Genomic DNA, 8052 nt, shown 5'->3' on the forward strand with positions numbered 1-8052 from the left:
TTTTTCTTTTTCAGCTGGTATTTTCTGTAGGAAACCCTTGTAGGATCTACACAAATGACCCCTTGCTGAATTCAGAATTTTGTCTACTTTTCAGAAATGGTTAGGTTTCTGGGATCCAGCATTGGTTTCATGCCCATTCCTGTCACTGACTGGAAGGAGGCTGAAAGCACAAAAAATTGCAAAAATGGGGTATGCCCCAGTAAAATGCCAAAATTGTGTTGAAAAATTGGGTTTTCTGATTCAAGTCGGCCTGTTCCTGAAAGCTAGGAAGCTGCTGAGTTTAGCACTACAAACCCTTTGTTGATGCCATTTTCGGGGGGAAATCCACAAGCCTTCTTCTGCAGCCACTTTTTCCATTTTTAAAAAAAAAAACGAAATTTTCACTGTATTTTGGCCAATTTCTTGGCCTCCTTCAAGGGAACCCACAAAGTCTGGGTACCTCTAGAATCCCTAGGATGTTGGAAAAAAAGGACGCAAATTTGGCTTGGTTAGCTTATGTGAACAAAAAGTTATGAGGGCCTAAGCGCGAACTGCCCCAAATAGGCAAAAAAAGGCCTGGCACAGGAGTGGGAAAAGGCCTGGCAGCGAAGGGGTTAAGGAGATTTTCCAGATATTTAATGAGTTTACCCAGCCACCGCATGATTCAGCACTCTTGATGCCTCCCAAGAGCATGTCGATAATCTGGCAATGTACTTCCAACAAAAGGTACAAGACATCTACTCCGCCTTCCCTATAGCCATGGCCCAGGCTCAGGAAGTGTTGGAACAGAGGCCCCTGGGCCACGCAATTCTTTCAGATTTTCTACCAATATCTGAAAAAGCAGTGACCAAATACCTTACTGCAATTAAATCAGGATCCCCCCTGGACCCTGCCCCTCCTCAGGTGCTGACATTAGGTGCTCCAGTGACGGTACCTGTCATCACGAACCTTCTGAACTCCTCATTGTCCTCGAGGATTGTACCAGAACTATGGAAACTTGCCACTGTTAAACCACTTTTGAAAAAAATCAACAGTGACGCCACATAGTTTAGCAACTATAGACCTATTTTGTTGCTATCGATTCTTGCCAAAATGGTTGAAAAGCATGTCAACACTCAACTTTCTTGTTTCTTGGAGGACAATAATATTCCACACACCTCTCAGATGGGTTTCAGACCGCTCCATGGAACCGAGGCAGCCTTGATTGCCATTACAGAAGAGGCTAGAAGGCATCTAGATCAGGGTTCAGAGACAGCTATCATTCTTCTGGACCTTAGCGCCACTTTTGATACGGTGGACTTTGATATACTACTGGACAGGATACAAAGGACTGGAATATTAGGGCATGCCTTAAAGTGGATCATCTCCTTTATTAAGGGTAGATCGTATCAAGTCCTAGATAGATCATATTTTTCAAAGCATGTTAGGAACAGCTGTGCTGTGCTGCAGGGGTCCTCTCTTAACCCCACTTTATTTAAGATTTACATGTTACCTCTTGCAGAAATAGTTAAGCCTTTTGGGCTGGCGTTGGTATCATATGCAGACGACACACAGCTAGTAGCATCATTATCAAATGACCCTAGTACTAATGGCCCTGCATTGGGGCCATGCCTCCAAGCGGTAGTGGCATGGATGTCCCTAATCAAGTTAAAACTTAATGACAATAAGACAGAAGTGAAGATATTTGGAAATCACTCACTATCCATTTCTAATTCATCTATTATGGAGAGCCTAGGAAACTTGCCACCCACCAAAACACTCATTAAGAGTCTGGGGGTATGGCTCGATCCGAAACTATCTATGATGTATCACAGTAATAAAGTCTCCGCCACCTCTTTTAGCCTCTTTAGGCTTTTAAGGAAGATTTTTACAATCCTACCTTTAGTAGCCAAAAGGATCATTATACAGGCCTTGACTGGTTCACATCTGGATTATGGAAATGCTCTGTATATTGGAACGCCTGGAGATGTGGTTAAAAAGTTGCAAGTAATTCAGAATGCCGCAGCCTGCCTGCTTCTAAACATTATATAAACAGCTATGAGGGTGGGTCATCTGAAGATACCCCCAGTGAAGGTGCCCCCAGCCACCAAGATAATACGCTTGAAGCAGTATTGCATTCCAGAAGGGCATAATGAAATAAGTAAAACCATACAAGAAATTATTGAGGCTGATGTAAATGCTCCAATCACCACTGAATAGAACGATCCTCTGTGGCCTGTGCGCCGACCTGATGGGCGCTATAGAATGACCATTGATTACCGTGAGCTGAATAAACATACTATAATTTTTGATTGAAAGAACACAGAAACATAAAGGGACCTAGTATGCTACCATTGATATTGCTAATGTTTTATTTTCTATACCATTGACCCCTGATGGTCAAGAACAATTTTTTCACATTCTGGCAGACAATTCTGAATGTTATCCTTGCCTATGAGGTATATACATAGCCCCACCATCTGTCACCAGCTGGTGGCAGAGCACCTGGATGATGTATCTGTCATTCCAGGAGTATAATTGACCCACTACATTGATGATGTGATGATTCAGGGAAAGACACAAGAACAGGTGCAGACTCAGTTGGAGAGGGTTGTGGAACTCTTGCAGAGTAAAGGGAGGGTGATTAATCTAGATAAGACACAGGGACCCTCTCAAAATGTGAAGTTTCTGCGAATTCAGTGGAATAAGGGGCATAGAGAGGTGTTGCCACAGGCAAAACAAAAGATTTTAGAGTTTGTCACTCCCAGCACTAAGCAGGAGACACAGTGAGTTATTGGATTTTTTTGGTTTTTGGAGACAGTATAGTCGTCATTTGAGTCAGATTCTAGGCCCTTTGTTCAAGGTAACATGAAAGAAGCATGAGCTTAATTGGGGTGAACATCAACACTGTGCGTTTGTAGGAAAGTCCTCTTTTTTTTGCCTGATCACCCCCACACTTTTTGGATAGGTACTGGTGGTTACTGACTCTTGGCTGTGCCCTGGGTACTGCTTAACAGTCCCAGGGCCAGTGCTCTGTGTAAAATGGATATGCAAATTAGGCTAATTATAATTGGCTAAGTTAACCTACCTATAAGTCCCTAGTATATGGTAGGGCATGTAGGTTAAGGGACCACAGCATAGGTGGTGCACACCTAGGTGCACTGCTGAAGTGCCCAGTGTCATTATAAAAGCAAGCCTGCCTTGCTGGCTGCTTTTAAATTAAAGTTATATGCAAATTCGACTTTGGAATTAAAAGTACTTCCAAAGTCTTAAACTACCTTATTTTTACATATAAGTCACCCCTAAGGTGTGCCCTATGTGCCCCTAGGGCTGGGTGCCATGTAACTATAAGCAGGGACTTTATAAAAATAGATTTATAAGCCCTGGTGAGGTAAAAACAGCCAATTTAGTTTTTCCCTCATTGAAGTAAATGGCCTTCATAGGCTAGAATGGGGAGACTTTATTTTAAATTTTAAAGTCTCCTTAAATGTTGCATACCAAGAATTTGGTATCAAATTAATTGTTGTAATAAATCCCACAACTTCCAGAATCTCCCCTCAGCAGATGGTGAGGCAGGAAGGGGGAGGGCTGCCAAACTGGTCTTCAAAGGCAGAGAAGGACATCTGGAGCACCCAGCAACACCCCCACATCCTGCAACCCCAGACAACTAGGTGCCCCCTTGATTAGATTAGGAGAGGGCAGGAGAGGGGTGTGTTTATGATTTTTAGCCACACCAGTGGGTGGGCTCAGCCAGATGTAACCTCCAAAAATCAGATTCAGCCATGTTGGATTTTTAGAGACTGTTGCCTTTTGGGATGGATTTTTGCCACACTTCCCAGGAAGTGGTCATCACAGGGGGACGACCCTGTACCTGATTGGAGGACCAGGACCCCCCTGCTTTTCACCCAGGAGCAAGGATAAAACTGGCAGACCTGCCCCCACACCTCAGATCCCCGCCAGATTTCAAGAAGAAAAGAACTAAAGGAGAAGAAGGACTGCCCTGCTGGACCCCTGGCCTGCACCTGGAACCTGCACTCAGAAGGACTGCACCAGCTGCACACTTGGGCTTCACCACAAGAAGGACTTTGCCTGGCTTCAACTGGTTCAAGGAGGGACTCCCTGTTTGCTACAGGTGAAAAATTGCTATCCAGAATCCCCCTGCACCAACTCCTGAAAAGTGACCAGCTGACAACTGTCCAGTGGCCAAAAAGGAGTTTGCGCCAGGAGCATTCTGGGAGTTGTAGTCCGCACCCCCCAAGGACCATCACAGAACTTCTGGACCCTTGGGGTGAGCTGTGGACCCCAAAATAACCTTAAAAGAACATCTGGGTGAAGCCCCAGAAGTTTGGAGAAGATTTGAGAATTTTTGTAAAAAAGCTCCAGAGAGGGACCGACCCGCCGCGGAAATTCTAGCCGGCTTGCCTCAACCGCGACCCGGCCTGACTTGGTGGTTCGTCCCGGTAAAGAAAAATCGCCGAAAAAGAGACTAAGTCCGAAGGTAAAAAGTTGACCGGGACCTCCCAGCCATCGTATCCGAGAAGGGCTCCATGGACGTCGGATCAAGATCCAGGTTTACCCCGGTCGAAGGATTTTCACCTCGAAAAAACGACTAAGTCCGAAGGTAAAAATCTCCACCGAGGAATCCAGCATCGCGTATCCGGACAAGGGCTCCAGGAGGTCGGATTCGACTGGCAGGTTCGTCCCGCTGAAGAAAATCTTCAAAATAAAGACTAAGTCAGAAGGTAACTTTTTAAACGAGGCCTCCCGCGACTTGTAGCCGAGCAGGGCTCCATCGCGGTCGGCCTGAAACTTTGACTTTGCCCCGGTCGAGGTGCAACCAGATGACCCGATTGGCGCTTTTTGTTTCTAAGCGCTAGAAAAATAATAATTCTTTAAAAATTCATATCTCCGGTTCCCTTTATCCGATTTTATTCGTTTTTGTGTCATTTTAAAGATAAAAATATAAACTATTTTTATAAATTGGTTTTGGATTTTTAAACTGTTTCCTGTGTTTTATTTAATTACTGTTTTGTGATATTTGAATGCTTTACACACTGTCTCCTAAGTTAAGCCTTGACGCTCGTTGCCAAGCTACCAAGGGTTGAGCTGGGATTAATTTACTGAGACCTAACTGTACCTAGGTGGAGGATGGTGGCTTGTTGCTAGGTGTAGGTACCTACCTGCCCTTACCAATAACCCATTTTCCAACAGCGTTTGATTTGGAAAAAGAGGTGATTCAACAAACATTAGACTTGTGGCCAGTACAGGAAGGAGACATTGAGTTGCGTGTAACCATTCAGGGGCAATATGCAAATTGGAGCATGAGGCAAAAACAAGGAAGAACATGGGTGCCCCAGGTTTCTGGACTAAAAAGCTACCTGATGCTGGCGAGAGATATACTCCTTGAGAAACAGTTACTTGCATGCTACTGGGCTCTAGTGTATACTGAGCAAATGACTCTAGGTCATATTGTAATTTTGAGACCTGAGATTCCAATAATGCAGTGGGTGATGAGTTCACCTAAATCTCACCATATATAACATGCACAAGAAGCAAGTATCAAACTTTGATAGTGGTACATACAAGACAGGGCCCGAGAGGGACCAGCAGGCACTGCTTCTCTACATGAACAGGTGTCACAAGCCCTCATGAAGAATGAGGAGAGGGTCTAGGAGGTATTGCAAATAAAAGAGTCACAAGTGAGATGGGGTGAGCCATTTGAATCCTTGTCCTCTGAGGACAGGAAGCATGTATGGTTTACCAAAGCGTAAGCCAAATACGCGAGGACTAAAAGACACTGGAAAGCAGTTTCATGTAACCCAGTCACCAACAGGCTGATAGCTACTACAGAAGAAGGGAAGTGCAGTCAATTTGCAGAGTTGAACGCTGTGTGTCACACACTAAAAACAGTAATCACCTTGAATTTGTCATATTTACACTGATTCTTGGTCCACTGCCAATGGGTTAGCCACCTGGCTTCCCACATGGCATGCACAAAACTGGGAAATTCATTCCAAGGAGGTGTGGGGCAAAGAATTGTGGCAGGAAATTTGGGAAATGCTTGAGCAAAGTACTGTTACTGTGTATTATGTAGATGCTCAGTGTCCCATTGATTCACTAGAACGCTGGTTCAATTCCTTTGCAGACGACAAAGCAAAAGTCTCAGAGGCAGAGGTGGCAACACAGGACTCTAACTTGGTGGGAATGGCTAGATGGGTGCACCAAAAACGTGGACACCTGGAAGAGAAAGCCACTTACAGGTGGGCAGATATGAAATTAGAGGGATGCACATTTCTCTAGATTTTATAAAAATTGTGATCTTGCAATGTCCTACTTGTCAACACACACAACAGAGATCAGTCCTGCAAACTGTCAATGGTCAGTTAGGAAGAGGGAAGCTACCAGGTCAGATATGGCAAATTGATTACATTGGGCCACTATTGATTATTAGCGGGTGCCAACACGCTGGCACAGTAGTGGACACCTATTCTGGTTACCTTATTGTTGTCTCCTGCAAATGTGTCACTCGGTATAATACTGTCAAAACTCTGGACCTGTTAATGTTATATTATGGAGTACCACTCCAAGTCCAGAGTGACAATGGGTCATACTTCAAAGGAAAATTGGTACAAGATCACAGCGTACAACACAGCATTGAATGGATTTATCACATTCCATATTATCCACAGGCCTCAGGACTGATTGAGAGAATGAACGCCTTGCTGAAAGTCCAATTACGAAAACTGTCAGATGAAACTTTGAAAAACTGGAAAGAGCATTTAAATGAAGCCCTCCACATTTTGAATAAAAGACCACTAAAAAATGCTGAGACTCCCTTCATGAGGATGTTAACCCTCACATTACAGATACAACCTCATGTGGCAATCTACACCATCATGTATTGGGAGATAAAACAAGGAGCCTTAGCTCCTTGCAGAGCCATACCAGAATCTGCAGGTCTTGATCTACATGCTTTAAAAGCTTACACATTGAAACTGAGAGACATGGCACTCTGTGAAACAGGTGTTGGAATACAGATTTTCCCAGAACATTTCGGATTGATTGCTCCCAGATCTGAGTTGGCAATTAAAGGAATTCAGGTCTTGGGGGGAGTGAACAAAGCCGACTATCAAGGAGAAATCAAAACCACTCTCTTGAATAGGGGAGACACTGACTTGATAATACATTCTGGAGACAGAATTGCACAGATTGTAATTATCCCTGTGTATGGAGCAATAGTGAAAGATTTTGGTTGAAAAATCAGACATTAATAGCAAAGGACAAGGACAATATCCTCCTGGTTATGAAAAGTGGCAGTATGCACCAGCTGACAAATGCTATTTGTGAGAATGTTCATACTTGTCTCTTTTACAGATCATACTACGAGGTGTCTGTGCGCTGACTGTGCTGTGCGGTCTACTTTTGGGTATTTGCGTGTGGGGTCAGGAGGGACCAAAAATCCTCAACGGCGAAATTACTGATTGACCACGATGGTTGACACCTTCACTGCACTTGACTGAAAATGTTTGGACCCACCTGGCACGAGTTGTACTCAACAGGTTGGATTTCTGAATGGCCGCCATGCGAAGTACAGTGGACTTCATTTCCACGTGTTGGAATGCAATTACAACCCCAGTAAACATCCTACTCAATATATTTAATGCCACTAACCAGGATGGAGATGTTCAGGAACTTGATGGTATATCCCATTTTAGCCTCTACACATACTGTAGGTTTTTCCAAAAAACAACTGACAGGAAGTGGGATAATCTCACTCAAATTATTATGTATAATATCACTACTGGTGACGTTTGTTACCAGATGACTATTGGAAAATGCGCTCAACTGTGTATAGAGGCAAAAACGTGGTCTCCTCAAGAGATATTATGGGAACACCAAACTTTGTGTTACCACCGGATTGATAAACATTGCAAAAACATGAACAATAACATGGCTTGCCGTCACATCAAACATGTGAAACTACCGGTGGGATGGTTGTTCTCCCATGGAAATATCACTTTTACATAAATTCCTACCAATATAACCAGTGGAGCATATACCTTTACACGATTAGGACACATGCTGTTTCCATTT

Source organism: Pleurodeles waltl, chromosome 7 (assembly GCF_031143425.1).
Source record: "Pleurodeles waltl isolate 20211129_DDA chromosome 7, aPleWal1.hap1.20221129, whole genome shotgun sequence".
NCBI classification, from domain to species: Eukaryota; Metazoa; Chordata; class Amphibia; order Caudata; family Salamandridae; genus Pleurodeles; species Pleurodeles waltl.